At 43.7% G+C, this 24,046-nt stretch overlaps 1 pseudogene; it reads left to right on the top strand.

The window, feature by feature from the left end:
- The first annotated feature begins 4,277 nt into the window (after positions 1 to 4,277).
- LOC146635092 (uncharacterized) lies at positions 4,278 to 23,091 on the top strand (annotated as a pseudogene).
- Positions 23,092 to 24,046: the final 955 nt, after the last annotated feature.

Below are 24,046 nucleotides of genomic sequence, written 5' to 3'. Positions count from 1 at the left end.
TTTTCACTTCCACTTGGTAACAAAAATGCAAGTTTCATCCCATGTAACACGGTGTATGTCATGGTAAAACTTCCCCTACACATCAGGAACAAGAAACTAAGAATCTACTAGTCTCACTCATTTAATCCCTCTGCTGCATTCTGTTCACCCCTGCTATAATTCAATCATCTTTCCTAATATAATATTAGTCCACTAGTTCATATATTGCTTCTCATCCCACTAAGTGAACCATGAAATCAGAAACACAGGCTTAAAATACTATCTGGTCTTCTTGAGCTTCATTACATGCGTGTATGTGTTAGTAGGATTAATACATTTTGTGCTCCTTGAAGGTTAAAATATCAATACTACACTCTCAATATCAGGAGAGCAAATCAATATGTCCTTCTTGTTTCAGAAACATCTAAAGTCAGGTTCAGCTAAATCCTAAGCGTTTGCGAGTTCACCAAGTGGATGTAAAGGTGTTGTTAACACCTTCAACAGGTGATGTGATGTGTGCCACTTCTATGATTTTTGTTATTTAATGAATCATTTCAATGTAAGCAGCTATCTCCTGGAAGTTTTCAGTCTTTTGAATATGTGGCTTTACAGCTGAAGGCCCCATCCAAAGTTGTGTTTACAGGCCTCCCAAATACTGCACAGACTTTTTTAATGACCTCAGTGAACTGCTGTCTGTGATCTGTGTTGATTTCGACTGTGTAATTATTGTTGGGGATTTTAACATCCATGTGGACAACCCTCAAGACAAAGGGACTAAAGACCTGAGTAACACTCTGGGCAACTTTGGGCTGACTCAGCATGTAACAGAGGCCACACATAATAGAGGACACACTCTTGATCTACTGATCTCCAAGGGCCTGAGCATTTCAAACATTACTGTGTCTGATGTGGGCTTATCTGATCATTACTGTGTTTTCTTTGAAAGTAAAATCTCAGCCCACACAAATATATCAACAGCAGTGATCACAAAACGGTGTATAACTGAAGACAGTAGTGAGATCTTTAACCAGGTCTTCCCATTAACACCTGACCTGTCCAAAGGTTCAGTCAATGAGCTCGTCAATAGCTTTAATGCAAAAATGTTAAATGTAATGGACACTATTACCCCCATTAAGGTGAAGGTTATCTCTGGAAGGAAAAAGTCTCCATGGAGAAACTCCACACTAGTGAAAAATGAAAAAAGAGAGTGTAGGAAAGCTGAGCACAGATGGAGAAAAACAAACCTCCAGGTTCATTATGACATCTATAAAGAGAAACTTCACAATTATAATTTACAACTGAGGAGTGCAAGAAGGTCCTACTTCTCTGACATCATCACTAAAAACAGCCATAATGCTCGGGTCTTATTTTCTACAGTTGACAGGCTAACAAACCCTCCTGTGCCAGTGGCAGCTGAACTTCATTCAACCATGGCCTGCAATGACTTTGCCAAATTCTTCACAGACAAAATCCAAAAGATTAGACAAGCAGTTGGTACATCAACAGCAGATCCAGGATATGTACTGTGTCCACCGAAAAACTGTTTAAACACCATCAAACAGTTTCACCCGATTAACAGCAAAGACCTGGAGGACATCTTAGGTCAACTGAACTCCTCCTCTTGCTGTTTAGATGTCCTGCCAACAAGTTTTTTCAAAAAGGTCTCAAAGACTTTAGAGTCAGACCTGTTACAGATCGTCAACTTTTCCTTAATGTCAGGTGTGTTTCCAGAACCACTAAAAACTGCTGTATATTCAAACCTATACTAAAAAAGGACAATCTTGACAAGACACAAAGGAAAAAATACAGGCCGATCTCAAATCTCCCATTTTTAAGTAAGATCATTGAAAAAGCAGTTTCTCAACAGCTCAATTACTTCTTAAAACAGAATAACTGCTACGATGCCTTCCAGTCAGGTTTTAGACAGAACCACAGCACTGAAACCGCTCTGACAAAAGTGTTTAATGACATATGTCTGAACACAGACAGTGGAAAAATGTCAGTCCTAGTTTTACTGGATCTCAGTGCAGCATTTGATACAGTTGACCACAACATATTACTCAAACGACTGGAGAACTGGGCAGGTCTTTCAGGAACTGTAACAAACTGGTTCAAAACATACTTAGAAAACAGGAAATACTTTGTATCAATAGGTAACTTCACATCCGAGCAGACAAGTATCACATGTGGAGTTCCCCAAGGTTCCATCTTGGGACCCCCTCTGTTTAACATTTACATGCTCCCACTGGCACAGATTATAAAGAACAACAAAATAAACTACCACAGCTATGCAGATGACACACAAATATATATCACAATGTCACCAGGAGACCGAGGCACTGTACAGGCTCTTGGTAAATGCATTGAGGAAATTAATGACTGGTTGTGCCACAATTTCCTCCAACTAAACAAAAACAAAACTGAGGTAATAGTCTTTGGCGCCAAAGAAAAATGATTACAGGTCACCAGAGAACTTCAATCTATACACCTAAAAACCACCAACCAGGTGAGAAATTTGGGTGTAGTGATGGATGCAGACCTAAACTTAGAAAAACACATTAAGACAATAACAAAATCAGCTTACTATCACCTCAAGAATATTTCAAGGATAAAAGATCTGATGTCTCAACAGGACCTGGAAAAACTAGTCCATGCTTTCATCTTTAGTAGGCTTGATTACTGTAACAGCATCTTTACAGGTCTACCTAAAAAATCAGTCAGACAACTACAGCTCATTCAGAACTCTGCTGCTCGAGTCCTCACTAAGACCAAAAAAGTGGACCACATCAGTCCAGCTCTGAGGTCTTTACACTGGCTGCCTGTCCGTCAGAGGATAGACTTTAAAGTTCTGATGCTGGCCTATAAAGCTCTGAATGGTTTAGGACCAAAATACATCAGTGACCTCCTGACCCAGTATGAACCTTCCAGATCCCTCAGGTCATCTGGATCCGGTCTTTTATCAGTTCCCAGAGTCAGAACCAGACACGGAGAAGCTGCATTCAGCTTTTATGCTCCTTATATCTGGAACAAACTCCCAGAAAGCCTCAGATCAGCTGAAACACTCAGTTTATTTAAATCCAGGTTGAAGACTCACCTATTCTCAGCTGCATTTGAATAAAGCACCAAATCCACACTTTTAAGCTTAAATTTCAAAACTTACACTAACTACAGATTTTATCTACTGTTCTGATTTTATCTCTTTTGATTTTATATACTGTTTTGTTTGTTTGTTAAGCTTAAATTTCAAAACTTACATTAACTACTGATTTTCTCTACTGTTCTGATTTTATCTGTTTTGATTTTATATACTGTTTTGTTTGTTTGTTTGTTTGTTTGTTTGTTTGTTTGTTTGTTTGTTTGTTTGTTTGTTAAGTGGGTTTAGAGCTCTGGGTAGCTCCCCAGCTGGGTCTAGACTGGGTCTAGAGAGTATTTTAAATTCAGGGAATTTAAAATAGAAAGTAGCTCGTCCACAGAAGGACTGGTAGCTCCCCTTACGATAAGGGTTCAGATCGCGCGAACAGGTGTGAAATGTGTGTGTTTAGTTAGTTTGTTTGTTTGCTTGTTTTAATCAATTTTAAATCATGCTTTTTATTTGTTTTTGTTTCTAATGTCTCTGTAAAGCACTTTGAATCACCTTGTTGTTGAATTGTGCTATACAAATAAATTTGCCTTGCCTTGCCTTACCTTAGCCCCATATGGAGGACCACAGCAGCCACGCACACCAAAATAAAGAATTCTGTGCTTAAATAATGAATTGTAGAATACATTCTCCATTTGTGAAATACTTTTTGAATTCCACATTAACAAAGTGATTTTTTAAATGTTTTTTAAAAACCTCATTACCATCCTAGGGGAGCTAGGATGGTAATGAGGTGCTTGGAAATGTTGTAGTTGGCTGAGTTTATACTGCTACAACATTTCCAAGCTGGACTCCTTTGTGGAACTATGGTAATCCATATATACAGGGTGTCGCATCCCCTGGGTAAAGGCGGTGGAACTATGGAAGTCCATATATACAGGGTGTCGCATCCCCCGGGTAAAGGCGGTGACATACAGGACAGTCAGTGGCTTTTTACCTTTCAGGTTCTTGTAGGCAACTGATGACTTTCTTTTTGTAGTTGCTTCTGGGGTTTTACCTTGAAGCTTCATGGGTATTTTTTGTCACTGAGGAGTGTAGTAATTTTTATTTGCTCTGCTTCTTTTTGTCAGGGATAAAATACGTCTATATAGTTTTTGTGTCCCAGCTGAGTAACAGGAGGAGAAGGGTCTGGTGGTGCAGCAGAGGAACAATTTCAGCCATTTGGACTCAGCTCAGCCACTACAGAGGAAACAATGACTTCAATACAGAAGGTGAGAAAAATATCACAGTTACACTGTTATTGAAACTGTGTGCACAGCTGGTTGGTTTTTAATAACACGTTAACAGCAGCTTTATCTTTTCCATCCTGGGCTCCTCCATATATACAGAATCTACATTCACAACCAAAAACCACAGAAGTTAGAAGAAAATACAAAAATCATATTTTATCAGCACATATTGAAACAACAATATCATCTGTTGAACTCAAAAATTTTTAAGAAGTAAAAGATTTTCTCCACTTATCAGTATTTCTTCAAGAATGTCATTTTCAGTACAACTCTCATTGCACATCATTGTAATGTGACACTACATGTGCACATGCGGACCACAAGGTGGTGGTAACACACCAACAATGTGTTTTTTGTCACATTAAATTCCACTAATGGAGGGAGTTACAGTTACAGAAATGCAGTCATGTTCCATGACTGCATTTCACTCACTGCCTCTGTTTGTATCTCTGTCACTGCAGGACCAACGTGAAGCGAGAAGTCAGGGCTCTCAGGAGGCCGACAAACCTCACAGAAGAAAGGGAGAGGAAACTTACAGCTGTGACTTGTGTGGAAAGTCTTTTAACTGGGCTGGAAGCTTAAAAAGACACCAACTCATCCACAGTGGAGTTAAACCTTACAGCTGTGATGAGTGTGGGAAGTCTTTTACCCAGGCTGGGCACTTAAAAACTCACCAACTCATCCACAATGGAGTTAAACCTTATAGCTGTGACTTGTGTGGAAAGTCTTTTACCCAGGCTGGAGGTTTAAAAAACCACAAACTCATCCACAGTGGAGTTAAAGAGTACATCTGTGGCTTGTGTGCAAAAGCTTTTGCTCGAAATGAACACTTACAGAAGCATAGGGTTACCCACTCTGGAATTAAGGCGTACAGCTGCGACTTTTGTGGAAAAACTTTCAACAACATACAGTACCGAAATATTCACCTACTGATTCACACTGGAAATGATGTTTACTGCTGTGATCAGTGTGGGAAACCGTTTACAACAGATGCACAGTTACAACAACACATGTTTAGCCACACTGAGGAGAGACCTTTCAAATGTGACCTGTGTCAGAAGACTTTTAAAACTCCATATCACCTGAAAAGACACCAACAGAGCCACACCAGAAAGTAACTCTACAAGTGCAGTTACTGTGAGGATGTATTTATGTTTTATCTTGTAATTTTAACCTGATTGTTTGGAACAAGTCTGACTTAGAAGACTTACTTGTAACCTGACTTACACTGTCTTTGTTTAGAAGTAGAGCAACACAGATGGATCCTGTTCTCAGCCTTATCGTTCACTGTGGTGGTGGGAAAGAGTTTCTCTGTGACCTTTGTGGAAAAACTTCAATCATCAACGGGACCTAAAACCACATCAACGTAGACACACTGGAGACAAAATGAACTACTGCAAAGAATGTGGAAGAGGCTTCCACACACCAAGTACATTAAAAATACACGAACTCTTCCACATTGGGGTCAAAAAGCACACCTGTGACTAGTGTGGGTCATCCTTCACCACTGCACGTGAGCTTAAAGAACAATCATAAGTGAATCCACAGAAGAGAGACACCATACAAGTGCAGACACTGTGACAAAAGCTTCTCACAATCAGGTCATCGTAACAAACATGAACGTACACACATGGAAGTGAACTTCAGCTGTGACCAGTGTGACAAGAGCTTCAGGAATCTCAGTTCATACTCCGAACACAAACGATCCCACGCTGTAAATAAACTGTTTCACTGTTACCAATGTGCAAAAACATTCACTTCATTATCTGCTCTGTGCAAACATCAGCCTGATCATGCAGGACTGAAATCACTGGATCACAATGACTCTGAAGAGAGAGAAAGATCCTCTTCTGGTTTCAGAGTTGGACTTGAGATCAGGCTCCACAGAGTTCAGATGGAATCTGTAGTTTTTATTATGAAATCCTGATAATGTTAAAGCATTAGTTATATTTGATTAACTCTGTGTAAAGTTTGTCTTATTAAATAGTTTGGTGTGAAAAATAAAGAATTGGTCGCAGAACAAGTACCGTAATTGTCAGGCTATAAGCCGCTACTTTTTGCACAAGCTTTGAACCCTGCGGCTTTTAGTCAGGTGCGGCTTTTCTATGGATTGTCCATGATTTTTGTGATATCGTAAGACGATTTGTTTTGTTTGTTCCGCTGTTGTACGGCACTACGTTGCCTGGCGGAAGGATCGGGGTTCAAGAGTGGTATGTTGGTCACATGTCCATCCGCAAGGCAACATAGTGCCGTACAAGTAGCGCGAAAAACAAACTTCAAAGTAGCGCTACGCGTTCAGCCGGAGTCGTGGATGACCAGCGGTGATAAACTTGCGAAAAGCAAGTTATGCTCAACTCCACCAGTGGATTCTGACAGCGTGGAAAAGTGTGAAAACATCCACGATCACCAACGGTTTTCGAAGGGCTGGACTGCTGCATGATGAAGAGGAGGACACTGCCACGGCCCTTCAGAGGGTGTTCGACTCTGACACTGACAACGAGGACTTCTTTTGTTTTGAAAGTGACAACGAAGGAAAGAAGCTGAGAGTGGATGACGAAGCCATCCTGAGCCTGTTCGTATCCGACACTGGAGAAGAGGATTTTGGTGGTTTTAGTGCGCAGGAAGAAGAGAAAGATGGTGCTGAATGACTGACTTTTCTTCTTGTTAAAGCCCTGTCACTGCACCTGAGCCTAAAAGGTAGTCCGAATCTATTTTTCTGGTGTGTTGTAGGTTATTGTTATGTACTACATTTGTTACTCATTTATGAAGCACAGTACATGTTTCGTACTTGTAATTACCGCTACTTGTACATATACCCTTGTCAGGGACCAAGCAGTAAAGCATAAAGGACACAGGTTGTTTAATTCAAAAAACGGGTTTTATTGACCCAAAAATATGAAAATATATTTAACAAAGCCAAAACTTAAACAGGCAGACCAATAAAAGAGGTCAACTCAATAGACTAAACTCAAGATAATAATTAACAAAACCTCAAACAAACATATGGTAAACTGACCTGCTGAAATGACACACAGGGGGACTTAAATACTGGTTTAGCTAAACCAAATGACACACACGGGGGAAAACAAGACGGCTGCCATATAACCAACTAATACAAAACATTTAAACAAACATGAAACACCCCCCAGGCAATGAAGCATGTGGTGCAATCCAATTAGGCTGTCAGCAGTATTTCAGGTCTCCCAGCCCTTTGCCACACCTTTTGCCAGACAGGAGGAGACACCAACCCCCAGGTAACTCAAACAAAGAAAGATGTATTAATATAACATAAAACAGAACTTTGACCTTGCAATGTGTGTGCACGCCATATAAACATTGGAAGGTGTGATGGAAAAATGAATACATTTAATAAAGAAACGATATTGAACAATAAGTAGAATATTTTAAAGTAGTGACTGTAAATTAAACTAAAGTGAATCAACGGGTGGTGAGGTGTGGAGCTTACCATGTGTGCCATGCCATCACAACCCTAAATGTCCATCACGCCACTCTTGTGTTAATCTATGCACGGTCTGAAGCATGTGTGTGGGAATGTATGTGAATGTTTTACTGTTATATCTTATTAGTATTTTAAGTATTCTATCTATTTTATTTATTGAATTTTATTGTTTTATTTATATTTTGATATTGCTAGGGATGATGCAATGATCGGGGACCATTCTTAATTTCGTTGTTCTCATGACAATGACAATAAAGTTTCTGATTCTCTGATTCTAAAAAGTTATGCAAATATGTACCCATAACTTGTTTTTCAAAATATTAATAAAAGTGATGTCTCCAAACAGCCATCTCTTTCCTGACAATTCGCTTTGTGCACATTCTCTTACATATGATAAGTCAACATTGAAACACCTGCGGCTTTTGGTCAGGTGTGGCTAATGTATGTAAAAAACAGGATTTCCCCCTGATTTTAGCTTGTGCGGCTAATATTCAGGTGCGCTCTGTAGTCCGGGAAATACGGTATACAGTGGGGCAAAAAAGTATTTAGTCAGCCACCGATTGTGCAAGTTCCCCCACTTAAAATGATGACAGAGGTCAGTAATTTGCACCAGAGGTACACTTCAACTGTGAGAGACAGAATGTGAAAAAAAAATCCATGAATTCACATGGTAGGATTTGTAAAGAATTTATTCGTAAATTAGGGTGGAAAATAAGTATTTGGTCACCTCAAACAAGGAAAATCTCTGGCTCTCACAGACCTGTAACGTCTTCTGTAAGAAGCTTTTCTGTCCCCCACTCGTTACCTGTATGAATGGCACCTGTTTGAACTCATCATCTGTATAAAAGACACCTGTCCACAGCCTCAAACAGTCAGACTCCAAACTCCGCCATGGCCAAGACCAAAGAGCTTTCGAAGGACACCAGGAAAAGTATTGTAGACCTGCACCAGACTGGGAAGAGTGAATCTACAATAGGCAAGCAGCTTGGTGTGAAAAAATCAACTGTGAGAGCAATCATCAGAAAATGGAAGACATACAAGACCACTGATAATCTCCCTCGATCTGGGGCTCCACGCAAGATCTCATCCCGTGGGGTCAAAATGATCATGAGAACGGTGAGCAAAGATCCCAGAACCACACGGGGGGACCTGGTGAATGACCTGCAGAGAGCTGGGACCAAAGTAACAAAGGTCACCATCGTCAAAGGAGCTTGCAAAGAAAAGCATCTGGACTTCTTTAAGTTGCTTGAAGACGTTTCACCTCTCATCCGAGAAACTTCTTCAGTTCTAAGGTCAAATGGTGGAGAGTCCCAGATATAAACCTAGTGGGAGTGACCCCCCACAGAGGGACAAAAGGACCCCCTGATGATCCTCTAATCGCCTGAGCCAAGGTGGGAAACTGGGCGTGGGTCCCAATCAGCCAGAGTTTCGGGTGTGTTCATTGTGAAACCTGGCCCCACCTTATCATGCGAATTCCTGAGGTCAGATGGCCCAGGATGTGAGTGGGCGTTAAGGCGTCTGGGAAGGGATCTCAAAACTGGATCATAGATGGCAGAGAGTTGGTGTCGTAAACCCCCGCCTCTGTTCAAAGATGGTCGCTCACAGTGGACATAGATGGCTTCTTTCACTCCTCTTTCAAACCATCTGTCCTCTCTGTCCAAAATGTGAACATTGGCATCCTCGAAAGAGTGTCCTTTATCCTTAAGATGCAGATGGACTGCTGAGTCTTGTCCTGTGGAGGTGGCTCTTCTGTGTTGTGCCATGCACTTGTGAAGTGGCTGTTTGGTCTCTCCAATGTAGAGGTCTGAGCATTCCTCGCTGCACTGTACAGCATACACCACATTGTTAAGTTTGTGTTTTGGCGTTTTGTCTTTCGGGTGAACCAGTTTCTGTCTGAGCGTGTTGCTGGGTCTGAAATACACTGGGATGTCATGCTTGGAGAAAACTCTCCTGAGTTTCTCTGATACACCGGCTACATAGGGGATGACAATGTTGTTGCGTCTGTCCTTCTTATCCTCCCTCGCTGGTGTCTGGTCTTCTTTTCTGTGCCTCTTTGCTGACTTTAAGAACGCACATTTAGGATAGCCGCATGTTTTGAGTGCTTCCTTTACATGTGTGTGTTCCTTCTTCTCCCACTAGGTTTATATCTGGGACTCTCCACCATTTAACCTTAGAACTGAAGAAGCTTCTCAGATGAGAGGTGAAATGTCTTCAAGCAACTTAAAGAAGTCCAGACGCTTTTCTTTGCAAGCTCCTTTGACTACGATGACCTGGATGACTGAGAACCTTCACAGACAAAGGTCACCATCAGTAACACACTACAATGGCAGGGAATCAAATCCCGCAGTGCCAGACGTGTTCCGCTGCTGAAGCCAGTGCATGTCCAGGCCCGTCTGAAGTTTGCCAGAGAGCACATGGATGATACAGCAGAGGATTGGGAGAATGTCATGTGGTCAGATGAAACCAAAGTAGAACTTTTTGGTATAAACTCAAGAAGAATACTGAGTTGCATCCCAAGAACACCATACCTACTGTGAAGCATGGGGGTGGAAACATCATGCTATGGGGCTGTTTTTCTGACAAGGGGACAAGACGACTGATCCGTGTTAAGGACAGAATGAATGGGGCCATGTATCGTGAGATTTTGAGCCAAAACCTCCTTCCATCAGTGAGAACTTTGAAGATGAAACGAGGCTGGGTCTTCCAACATGACAATGATCCAAAACACACCACCCGGGCAACAAAGGAGTGGCTCCGTAAGAAGCATTTGAAAGTCCTGGAGTGGCCTAGCCAGTCTCCAGACCTCAACCCCATAGAAAATCTGTGGCGGGAGTTGAAAGTCCGTGTTGCTCGGCGACAGCCCCAAAACATCACTGCTCTCGAGAAGATCTGCATGGAGGAATGGGCCAAAATACCAGCTACTGTGTGTGCAAACCTGGTAAAGACCTATAGTAAACGTTTGACCTCTGTTATTGCCAACAAAGGTTATGTTACAAAGTATTGAGTTGTATTTTTGTTATTGACCAAATACTTATTTTCCACCCTGATTTATGAATAAATTCTTTACAAATCCTACCATGTGGATTCATGGATTTTTTTTCACATTCTGTCTCTCACAGTTGAAGTGTACCTCTGGTGCAAATTACTGACCTCTGTCATCATTTTAAGTGGGGGAACTTGCACAATCGGTGGCTGACTAAATACTTTTTTGCCCCACTGTATTCTGTTCTCTTCTAATCAGACAAATAAGGCGATGACTTTCTGCGAACAGTATTTCTTATAACTCAGCAGTATAATGCATCATAAAACAATATCATTCATTCACAATAAATCAGCAGGCTAATGTAATGCAAATCAGTTTAACAAATGCAATAGTTATCACCTTCAGTCAATTCAGGAGAATAATGCAAACTAAAACTACAGTGGGGCAAAAAAGTATTTAGTCAGCCACCGATTGTGCAAGTTCCCCCACTTAAAATGATGACAGAGGTCAGTAATTTGCACCAGAGGTACACTTCAACTGTGAGAGACAGAATGTGGAAAAAAAATCCATGAATTCACATGGTAGGATTTGTAAAGAATTTATTCGTAAATTAGGGTGGAAAATAAGTATTTGGTCACCTCAAACAAGGAAAATCTCTGGCTCTCACAGACCTGTAACGTCTTCTGTAAGAAGCTTTTCTGTCCCCCACTCGTTACCTGTATGAATGGCACCTGTTTGAACTCATCATCTGTATAAAAGACACCTGTCCACAGCCTCAAACAGTCAGACTCCAAACTCCGCCATGGCCAAGACCAAAGAGCTTTCGAAGGTCACCAGGAAAAGTATTGTAGACCTGCACCAGACTGGGAAGAGTGAATCTACAATAGGCAAGCAGCTTGGTGTGAAAAAATCAACTGTGGGAGCAATCATCAGAAAATGGAAGACATACAAGACCACTGATAATCTCCCTCGATCTGGGGCTCCATGCAAGATCTCATCCCGTGGGGTCAAAATGATCATGAGAACGGTGAGCAAAGATCCCAGAACCACACGGGGGGACCTGGTGAATGACCTGCAGAGAGCTGGGACCAAAGTAACAAAGGTCACCATCAGTAACACACTACAACGGCAGGGAATCAAATCCCGCAGTGCCAGACGTGTTCCGCTGCTGAAGCCAGTGCATGTCCAGGCCCATCTGAAGTTTGCCAGAGAGCACATGGATGATACAGCAGAGGATTGGGAGAATGTCATGTGGTCAGATGAAACCAAAGTAGAACTTTTTGGTATAAACTCAACTCGTCGTGCTTGGAGGAAGAAGAATACTGAGTTGCATCCCAAGAACACCATACCTACTGTGAAGCATGGGGGTGGAAACATCATGCTATGGGGCTGTTTTTCTGCCAAGGGGACAGGACGACTGATCCGTGTTAAGGACAGAATGAATGGGGCCATGTATCATGAGATTTTGAGCCAAAACCTCCTTCCATCAGTGAGAACTTTGAAGATGAAACGAGGCTGGGTCTTCCAACATGATGATGATCCAAAACACACCGCCCGGGCAACAAAGGAGTGGCTCCGTAAGAAGCATTTGAAAGTCCTGGAGTGGCCTAGCCAGTCTCCAGACCTCAACCCCATAGAAAATCTGTGGCGGGAGTTGAAAGTCCGTGTTGCTCGGCGACAGCCCCAAAACATCACTGCTCTCGAGAAGATCTGCATGGAGGAATGGGCCAAAATACCAGCTACTGTGTGTGCAAACCTGGTAAAGACCTATAGTAAACGTTTGACCTCTGTTATTGCCAACAAAGGTTATGTTACAAAGTATTGAGTTGTATTTTTGTTATTGACCAAATACTTATTTTCCACCCTGATTTACGAATAAATTCTTTACAAATCCTACCATGTGGATTCATGGATTTTTTTTTCACATTCTGTCTCTCACAGTTGAAGTGTACCTCTGGTGCAAATTACTGACCTCTGTCATCATTTTAGGTGGGGGAACTTGCACAATCGGTGGCTGACTAAATACTTTTTTGCCCCACTGTATACTGGAGAGGTTTTCTGCCCCATCTCAGCAGGAGCAGATAAACAGGGAGCCAAGGTCGTAGCTTAGGCGCTGTGTGAGAGAAAGAATATGAATGTTTAGGCTTTTATGATTAGGTGGGGGCCACTAGAGGCTATAAGAGTTTGATCAATGCTCCACCATTTTGAGATCTGATGCTGTCTGCGTACGGTGTCCATCTCCCACGCGTGTGATCATTAAAATCATCGTTTGACTCAACCCGGCCGGACCAGTGTTGTTATTTTGGTTTTTCCTCTTGTATCCATCCCCAATATTTGAATCCGTAACAGTTTGGGGGCTCGTCCTGTGGTATTGGGGTGGAAGTTGGAGGTTTGGACGGTCCGAGGTTGTCGAACGGACAGGCACAAGCCAGTGGTCTGACGTGAGTGGGCATAAGCCGGCTTATACAAAGGTAAGGGACTACCTGTTGAATCTATTTCCAAAGTGTGCCAAATTGGACATGATAAAATTAAAGTCTACTCACTGAAATTACTGGTAGATGTCTGTTTTGATTTTGATGAAAAAATCTCATGAGAACTGAAGCTGAAGTAATGATAATGAAACGTTGAAAGTGACAGTACTGAGTATTTAAAGCAGTTGGACAGCTGAGAGATTTAAAGCAGTTGGACTGCTGATTGAAGTTAAAGCAGTTGGACTGCTGAGAGACTAATTCAAGTTGAAGTTTGTAAGTTAAAATACTGGGTTAGAGTCCCAAGGTAAAGTAAAACAGTGAAATTGGGTTAGAGTCCCAATTAGTTTGATAGGGAATTGGTCATTTTGTGGGTTAAAGTCCCAAATGGTCATAAAAGTGGAGTCACTACAAAACTTGATCTATTGATTGAACTAAATAATAAATAATAGCTTAAAATGTATATAGGCAACAATTACAAGCAAACCTGTATATGTAAGCATTTAAACACTGAAGATAATAAAATTAACAGTATTTTGTCTAAGTCTGCCATTGTAGGAATTCATGGCACCGAGACAAAAACTTGGCGCACAGTGTGGCGTCAAAATAGGCGCACACCTTTGACGCTGCGTTTTCTCCGTCTTCCTCGTCCACACGTAAATGCTAAACGCAGTTTACGTGTGGACAAAAGGTGCAAACGCAAGTTAGGTGAGCGTGCAGCGTAAAGTTAGGTGAGCGTGCAACGTAAAGTTTGAATTGAGTGCGAATCGAAGCGGGTGCTCTCCAATCATTAAAAGTAACAAAGTCATTGAACACATTTATACATTTACCTTTACGTTTATCAATCATATATCACAGATTTACAATTTTTTGTAGTACTATGCTAAAAAGCAACTACAGAGCGAAAGTCTGGGTCAAGCGCCGAGGTGACGGCAAGAACAAAGGAACCCTCGAAGCGTTAAAGCTAGCTTTGTAAGGGAATATAACGGAAAAGTATGAAACGAAAATGTTTTCTTTGTTGATAGACTTTGTTTGCAGTGCAATTTATTTGTTGCCGGATTGTAAGATGAAAGTAGACACAATTTCGGGCTCCCACATTTTATCCGAAACTTTACATTAACAAGTTTGTTTTGTTTTTTTTACTGTTATTCAAATACAACCGTGGAAATAACGAATAGAACAAAAGTCATTCATTCTTTCCTTATACTAATCGTGGTGCAGGCCAGTGCAGTGCATGAACTGATGCCTTCTCCGGTCAATTCCGCTGAGAGTAAATCTAATGTCCCGCTCTACTGTACAAGACAATGGTTACCTGGAGGGATGTACCAATGTGATAGGGGTGCTGCGGAATAGTCCAAGTGGCAGCAGCTTTAATTTCCCGCTCAACCATAAATCGATGGTTTTTCAACGCGATTGTTGTCACCTTGTCAACTATAAATAGATCAACAATCAACGATGACAGAACAACAGTGAATCAATGTTATTTCAATGTCAGTGTCAGGTTTCATCAGTATTTCAATGTTGTTTCAACATTAGTTTTATGTTGACATTTCAATCCTGACGATTCTGATGGTTCAGATAGAAAATCAACATCTGTTCAATGTCTCCTTGCTATCTGGGTATTGAACGGCAGAAATTAGGTTTTCTTTTCGGAAGTATTTAAATGGGAAAGAACAGCGGCTGACAAACAACAGAGGTCTTATGCGTAACAAACAAGCGAATAATGCAGAAAACTGATTTTTAGACGGGAAACTGTTCTTGAAGTATACTGTGTGTGTGTGTGTGTGTGTGTGTGTGTGTGTGTGTGTGTGTGTGTGTGTGTGAGAGAGAGTGAGAGAGAGAAAGCTGTGCATGAAGTGGGATTTTATCCTGGTGAAAGCAAAACAGCAAAAGTCAGAGGAAATTCATGACAATGTTTATGTGAAGCGTAGTTCTTTTTTTCTGCTGGTTCGGTCAATATTGTTTGAAGAGAAATAAAACCTGCAGCTTCAGAATCAGCGCAAAAAGGCGTAAACACGAAGCACGGACCCGCCGACGGATCAGAATCAGTGAACTGTCGGCTTTCAGCCCCGACCGTGTCCGTGCTGTCTGGTGAGAAAGGCGACATCTCACTGATTCTGATCCGTCAGCGGTCCACGCCTTGTGTTTACGTCTTTGTGCAGAATCGGTGTACCTCCTCTCATTTACATTTTTAGCTGTTTGGTGGTTGTTGAAATGTAGTAATATTTATATTAAAAATCAATTCAGGATTTTAATGAATCGATATCACGTTATCCAAGCTAGAATCGATTTTAATCGATAATCAAAACTAGAGATGGACCGATCCGATATTACGTATCGGTATCGGTCCGATATTGACCTAGATTACTGGATCGGATATCAGAAAAAAATAAAAAATGTAATCCGATCCATTAAATATCACGAAAGCACCTCACAAAACTTGCAACACGCCGTAACTCACCTCAGAACGTTAGCACGTCGGAGCAGTATGCATCACGTGATAGAGCGGCTGTGGCTGTCAGTGGTCTGGATAGCATTTGGAGCTTCGCTAGCAACCTGGCATTTCATCTCCGACAAAGTTATCCCGAGAGAAGTAAAGCAAGTGTGTAAGTCCATCTCTGAATGTTTGTAAAGCATTCCTGCGTTAAGCTTAACAAACAACTGCCTCTTCTTGCTGCTACTTCAATCATGAAACTGCTTAACGATCAGCTGATCGGCTTTTCTGTCGCGAGTCCATCTCTCTAGTTTGCTTTTGGCCCACTTTGCACCAGAAAGAGGAAACCAGCGGCTGAACAACAGCAGCACGTTTAAGCTTGATAAGCTGTTGTTAGAATTTATTTAATATTACTTTCTACTCGAGGATCTTTTTTCTATGCAGCTGACGGCTGGTAACTGTGCAGGGGCGGATCTAGCAAAGTTTAGCCAGGGGGGCCGATAGGGCATTAACAGGGAAAAGGGGGCACAAAGACATACTTTTCTTTCTTATTCTCATTTAAAATGTCTAGCTTTTAATAAATAATTATCTGACACCCAAAGTTTTAATTTGATGCAAAATGAATAGAAGTCCATTACTGTATATAGTAACTATTAAGTCTAATATATATATATATATATATACCCTAGTAAGCTATAGTACTTTTTCCTTTGGGAAGGTACCATCTGTGCAGTCTGCAATTTTGTTGAAGAAAGATGTTGAATCTATTTAATATTTCTTGAAAAATAATTGATTTCTGTGCATTTTTTTCACACTGCATCAAATTAAGGTTGATTACGTCGATTAAGCATCATGAGGTGGCGCGTGAGGGGTGGTTCCCTATTTTTTATTTATTTATTTTTGTTGTTGCTGAGAGTTGGAACCCTATTAGTTAGGTTGCTTAATATTTATGCTAAGTACTCTTTAAAATACCAGAATAGGGAGGATGGTGTAGGTTTAAGTTTATTAGATTGATCAGTATTGCTGAACTATGAAATATATTTTTTTGCATACAGGTATAACAGAATAGCTTTAGTGTAGTTGTTGTTTTAAACTTGAGTATGAACTTATACAAAATGCAGCAAGATATTTAAAAAAAACAGTTTTGTTGATTAAAAAACACTATATCGGATTCATATTGGTATCGGCAGATATCCAAATTTATGATATCGGTATCGGTATCGGACATAAAAAAGTGGTATCGTGCCATCTCTAATCAAAACCCGCTCCTAGTACCTGTGTAATCATGCTTATGTACATCTGGATAATGACACAAACTAGTGTTTGGTGCTTCACTTTTTAATAAACTAAAAGACAGAAATCAGATTATAGGACGTGTAGTGTTGTTTATTTATATTGTGGTGTTTATCATTTGTGATATTTATTACTGTGTGCATACTTTATTAGGAGAGACAAAATTAAAAAAAAAAACATGTCTTCCTTGCTGGTTCCATCGAAGAAGAAATGCTCAAGTAACTATGTAGCACGTACGTAATCCAATTCCACAACACAGTGTGATGGGGAATCAGCTGTTTTTCGGCCCATTTTATTTCGAATCTGGCGTGAACCGGTGAACCAGTCCCTGAATCAGTCACGTGGTACGGACTGCCCGCTAGGCCTCGAACGTCACTGCATACGTAATCAAGGCAAGCCTCGATACGCGCTTCACAAAAACGCCCCCGAGATTACCCGACACACGATTCGACGCTTCGACACACAGGACACATCACTAGTGAACACCCGTGTGCACACTTGTGTGGATCAGGGCGCTTGTATCCAAAAGGTTTCCCCATGTAATGGTCTGCTAGAGCAGTGGTTCCCAAACTCTTTTTGCTAGACCCCCTTTGTTTTGCTCCATTGCGGTTTATTTCACACCTCAAACATTTAGTAAGCAATTGAGCAAATACAAGTAATCTGCAATAAATTACAGGTAGTAACGAAATAAACTCTTTTATGCTACGTCCACACCTACATGGGTATTTTTGAAAACGCAGCTGTTTCGTCCACACGTAAACGGCGTTTCGAATCACCAAAAATCTATCAGTGCTCATGCGCCAACCAGTGTGCAGGCTGTTACAGTCGCTCCTGCTTTTTCTCTTAGTTTAGCTCTGTTTTCTTACTTATTCTTTTTTTTCTGACTTGTATTTTCATCCGTTTATTATCTTTTACTCAATCATGTGGATTGAGAGAGTTTTTGTTCTTCTGGTGGCCGTGGAACTATTACTTTTATCAAGGAACGGGACCGCGGCACATCTCCTACATGCACGAACCTTCCCTAAACCTGCTGGTCTGGACGTCCAGCAGTTCATCTAAACAAAAGGCACTTAGACTAAAACAGACATAGCCACATTTATCCTACCATAAAACAATAAGAGAAGGTACGACCTCTCCCATACTCCCAGGATGTGGGGGTGAACGCCAGAACACCCTGGAATGTTACAGACCTCCTAGGATGAGACATTCTTTCAATATGCCACCAACTATATACTTCTAAACACAAATGATTACATGCAGTATTCTACCATATGCAAACTTATATCATTAAAAGATTATACTGACTACTAAGTACAATTTTCCATTGACATTCCCTCCTGTTGTCAGTAAAACCTTCAATGAGACATCAGTATGTAACATCTTGTTGTACATTTTCTGTCACATCGTCATTAATCACACAAAATCTTCATGTTTCAACAGGTCAGAGTCATCATCATCATTTGTCACGGCTGTATATGCAGCAACAGTGGCAAATATTATGCGGTTAATCATGAGTTTTAGACATGGCAATATACACGTTACAAAGACATAAAATAAAAGTAAAAATATCCCAACTCCGATGAGTCGTCCTTTTAGCACCTGTAACCAGGAGCCAGTGTAAAGCCAAGAAAACCAGTCACTTGTATCACTTACATAGCCCTGATTTTGGGCCTGCTGGATCTGTCTCAAAGCATTCAGGGCGTCAGTCATGTTTGATGAATGTACATCGTCTGGTATGTAAGTGCAGCAGGTGTTGTTGAAGAGGACGCAAAGTCCCCCTTCCTCTGCTAGTATCATGGAGTGGTTCTTCCCTGGGAGTTGGTCCAGGAACACATATAGTGTGGGGTGTGTTGACATGCTGGGCATATGGGAACAGACATAATAGTCTGTATTTGCCGATTCTGTCTCTGTCCTGTAAAGGTGAGTGTCGTAGTCAAGGTAACCAGGAGGGTCCACCTTCCCATGGCTACGTAGGGGTCTGTCACAACCTACTACCTGGTTACTCTAAAGTTGGCCAATGGCTGGAGATTGAAGTGCGAGCAATTCCCTACGGGCGCCCAATCAGCACTTCCCCCTCGCCACTGAAGCAACCAAGTGAGGGTGAAACTTTCCTCTACTATCTAATCTCTTGGCTCTCAGCGAAGGCGGTCGCACTTTTCTCCTCTCCTCCTCACCCTTATCTTTCCTGCTTAGCCTCTATGTCCTTGTCTTGTCTCGTTTGAATTACTTTCCCTGGAATAGACTCACACGGTCGTTCTCTAAAACCTAAAAGAATTATGGATTTGATCAACTGGTCTCTGAATGCTATTGGCACCCTTTTCTTAACGAGAAGTCTGGGCTTGGGAGAGCCTGAGTGCCCTGGAGGGACTTTCCCTGCCGGATACACGATGCACGGGTGGCAGAACTGGAGGGTCATGTGCCTGGCGGGACTGTCGATCGAGGACGCTGAAGATATCTATCTATTCGGAACCGTGATAACAGGGTTCATGCTGATCGGAGTTGGCTTAGCCCTGGTTTATCGGAGAAATAAGAGAGCGGAACCGGCTGTTCAAACCCCCCCAAGGCTGCCCGCTGGAATCGAAGCGATGGGACGAGGCGCGACCCCTCACAACGAACGTAATATGGTCAACACCTTGGAGACATTTGCATCGGCTGTGAAGGCTCAAAGCAACAACATTGAGCGTATGGGGGGATACATCAGAGAGAGGCCTGCTCAAAATGGGACCCTTGAGCGACAGTTGGAAGACATCGCGGAATGGATCACTGCAGCTGTGAGGTCTCAGAATCAAAAGAATGACAACACCATGGTACAGAAGTTTGATACCATCATGGGGAGGCTCGCGGCTCTCCAACGGGAGATCGAGAGACCAGTGTCGGAATGTTAGGGCAGCCTGAAAATTCTCCTGGGCTGCTCGCATGGAAATTTACAAAATCAACATTGAGATTGCGGACCCACATAACGGCGCCAGCTGCAGGCCCAAGGCTGGAGCCGAACAATCACTCCCTGATAATGACTGTGTTACGGCTATTCTTCCCGTCCCATGCAAGGACACCTGGATTGGCTGGAGGACTGTTTACTTAGCCTGATAGGCCGAAGGACACTGTCTCAGCTAAACTATGGACATGCACACACATACACTTACACTGATAAGCACTCACTCATCCCCCCTCCCTTTCCAACGCCTTCGATGCTTGTGCCCTACCGGGGAAGATGGCAGTCAACTGGACCAGCGCAGATATGCTGCAGGACCGGATGTGCTGTCTACATCGGCTCTCTCTTACCCTTACCCGCCCCTGTTGCTTGTCTTGTGTTTCTATGGTGTATTGATAGTCATGTGCTTTTGTGCTGAGGTTTTTTTTCTGTTATCAAACTGTTCTCCCATTAGGAGCTCAGTCTGAGTGGAGTTTTTTTTCTCCTCCTCTTACCTCATGTAGTGTATTTTCGTTGTTTTTTCCTATCAGCCTACCTTTCTGACATGTCTCCCCAATGTGATGTTTGTGTAAAGTTGGTCAGAAGGTTCCTTTGTAAGTGCGCATGCGCCATTAGTGTGCTGCCTGCTGTAACCCTAATTTCCCTCGGGATTAATGAAGTATTCTGATTCTGATTCTGATACTAGTTGATTTCTGTGGAGGAAGTGGAATCCTCTGGGACCTCAACCTTTTTGCAGTGCCTCTGATGTATCCAGGAGGGTCTCTCCGCTATTTTTCAGGCAGTTGGAGTGGTCAGAAGCACTTGAAATGGCCTCTATCAACCCCCATCACCTCACTTTAGGCCTTCGTCCTGCGATAGGAATACTTGTGACTCTTCTGCTGTCCATCCTCTGCAGAAAAACCCCTCTGTGGAAAGGGTGCTGGGTCCAGTTATCTTACTGCTGTTATGATCCCAGCAGTCTTCAGTATGCCATTGTATGCACAGCATAGTGACACAGCATTAGGTGATGTTCATAGGAAACTGCTGTCATCATCACCATAGCTTCTGGTTCCTGTGCTTTCACAGAATCATGATGCCATCCTTAGACTCCCTCTCCGTTGTCGATGGAGCTTGGCACGCTCCCCTCATCCTTCAGGTGCCCGTCCATTGTCCACAATCTCCTCTGTTGGCCTCTGGAAATCCCCCTTGGCACAGCTCTCATTCTAACGCAGATTTGTGGTCCTTGCTGTGGCTCCAAAATCTGATCTCATGATGGGCCCCAACCAGCTCGACCTTTGACCTCAACCACTGCCTGGGCTGTCAGCTATGCCTGGAATGGTTCTCGCTCCTCACTGGGCCTCTGAAGATTTCTCAGGAGATCCCTTTCAGCAATACTCTGACTGCTGCACCTATATTTCCTTGCTAGAAGGAGTCAAAGGAGCTTGCAAAGAAAAGCGTCTGGACTTCTTTAAGTTACTTGAAGACGTTTCACCTCTCATCCGAGAAGCTTCTTCAGTTCTGAACTGAATCTGGTCAGTACTACATGTGCTGTAGTGAAAGCTGCAGCTGTTTTATTGATAAAGTTAAAGGCAAAAAACCAAAAGGATTAATCACTCATGTAACTGTGTCACTATATATCAGCATTAACAGGACCTCAGTTTGGTGTTTCAGAAAGCTGCTGATCTCAGACCTGCATGCTTCCGTTCTAAACACTTGATGTACTCAGCTGCATGGGTGGCTGTAGCTCAGGTGGCAGAGCAGATCAGCCACTAATCAGAAGGTCGGTGGTTCGATCCCAGGCTGCCTCCTGACTGCATGCCAAATATCCTTGGGCAAGATACTAACCCCATGTTTGCCTACTGGTGGTGGTCAGAGGGCCCGGTGGCGCCAGTGTCCGGCAGCCTCGCCTCTGTCAGTGGGCTGTGGCTACAATGTAGCTTGCCATCACCAGTATGTGAATGTGTGTGTGAATGGGTGAATGACTGAATGTAGTGTGAAGCGCTTTCGGGTCCTTAGGGACTAGAAAAGCGCTATACAAATGCAGGCCATTTACCATGAAGAGCACGCTTGAGGAGTTTGGGGAGTATCCGAGTATTTATAACATTACACAAACCAAAGGTCTCCATCACAGTGTTCATGAAATGCTGGGTTTATCCATCTTCTGGGGCGGGCCTACAGAGGAGTGCTGAAGATTTCCCTGTGAGGGAGCTGCTGGTGAAGAGCATGAGTCCTGCTTGATCAATGTGATGAGCTTAAGTGTTCCTGGTGTTTCTTAAATGATGCCTCTTTCAGTGGGTCAACAGAACTTCTGGCACAGGACAGCTGTGAGGAAACTGCCAGTGACCCTGCCAGAAAGGGATCTGGAAGTAGGCGTCCTTCAGGTCGATGGTGGCGAACCAGTCCCCCGCAACAATGGCCTGACGCACCCTGGGGACCGTGGGCATTTGGCACTTCAGGGGCCAGAGATAGCGATTGAGGCCCCTGAGGTCCAGAATAGGACGGAGACCCCCATCCCGCTTTGGGACCAAAAAGTAACGGGAGAAGAACCCCACCCGGCGGTCCCTGGCGTCCACCTCCCGTATGGCGCCCTTCGATAGAAGGGACGCCAGTTCCTACCGGCACCCGACCCTGACCCGGGTCGGCCACGCAGGTGAAGGTCGGAGTGGAAGTCAGGGGAGGTCTGCGGCAAAACTAAAGGCGATAACCCTGGGCCATGGTAGATACCACCCAAGGGTCCGCCCCCAGGGCCGACCAGGCAACCCTGCGCTGTTCTGTAGCCAGGGAGGCGGGCAGGGCGGCCTGGCCCAGGGAGACGTCAGGAAGGAGGGGGACGGCTGGAGAATGACTGTCCCTTGGCACCCCGGCCCCCTCACCGAGCCTGAGCGTGGCCGCTGCGCCTACAAAAGGCCTCCAGCTGGGTCCAGAGATCTTCAGGACCCCAAGTAGGAGCAGCAGGGGCAGGCGGAGGCACAGAAGCACGAGCCCACCCCACCCTGGCAGGACGCTTGCGCAAGCACGGCGAGTCTCCGTAGCCTGCTGGAGGAGCTGAGCCGCACCGGGGCCAAACATGGCCGCAGGGTCGACCGGGAGCCTCATGAGGCAATCCTGGTCACCCGAACGGAGCCGGGACTGAGACAGCCAGAGGTGGTGAAGCCTGTGGCAATAGCCAAGGAAGAGCTCGTGGCAATAGCCTGATGTTTCATGAGCGAGGCTAGGAGAGAGGACGTGGACAGCAACTCACCCATGCCCTCCAGATCACCCGAGGTAGCCTGCAACCGACGGGCCAAATGCCGAAGATGAAGTGACAATATTGCCGATGAATTAGACAGGCAGGCCTGGGTCGCCATACAGCTATGTAGCCGAGCCAAGAGCCCGTCCATGGTTTTCACATCCCTATTAGGGCACGCAGCCCGCCCCAGGATGGAGCCCAAAGGGCAACCAGGGGGGCCAGGGACGGATCAACCGGGGGAAGGGGCCGGCCGTCAATGCGCTCCCGGCCATGCATGGCCGAAAAGCGCTTACAGGCAGGGGACCAACGGTGCAGGGCCTCAAACTGTTTGCACACCAGGTCCTGAAAATCAGGCAGCAGCGGCACCTGAGATAAGTAGCGCTGAGGCCGTGAAGCGTAGTCAAACCGAGAAGACGCCGACACCATAGTCCACATCCAACAGCACAGGCTCAGGGGCTGGGCCACAGGAGGGAAAGGCATGGGAGGGGCCCAGTAGTTCGACAAATGAGGAAGGGGACCTGGCCCATGGAGCTGCGGGACTAGATTCTATGTCAGCAGCAGCTATTTTCCTCACTTTCGCCTGAGATTCCTGAGATGAGGGAGGTGCGGGTCGCTTGACAGAAAAAAACCTAGCACGAGCTTCCCTAGTCCATTCGGGCAGAATCAAACAATTCATGCACGAGGCAGGGGCTTCTCTAGTCAGCAAAGCATGCCCAGGACTTAGACACAGCACTCAGTGCTTGTGCCCATCCTCCAAAGGCATAGGAATGCCACACTCAAGGCAAGTTGGGGAGGCGTGGCCCACCATGCAGCGTGGCTAGCAAGGGGCGGGCCCCATACACCAACGGAGAAGTGCGAGCACGTCACAGTGTGTTGTACATTATTATATGTAAATTAAATGTATTATTCATCTATTGCATT

The sequence above is a fragment of the Diplotaxodon limnothrissa genome, linkage group LG3 (genome assembly GCF_057381915.1).
Source record: "Diplotaxodon limnothrissa isolate DT_005_m linkage group LG3, D_limnothrissa_male_GT1.1, whole genome shotgun sequence".
Classification (NCBI taxonomy): Eukaryota; Metazoa; Chordata; class Actinopteri; order Cichliformes; family Cichlidae; genus Diplotaxodon; species Diplotaxodon limnothrissa.
The sequence above is the reverse complement of the archived record's forward strand: the minus strand, read 5'-3'. Positions and strand labels throughout refer to the sequence as shown.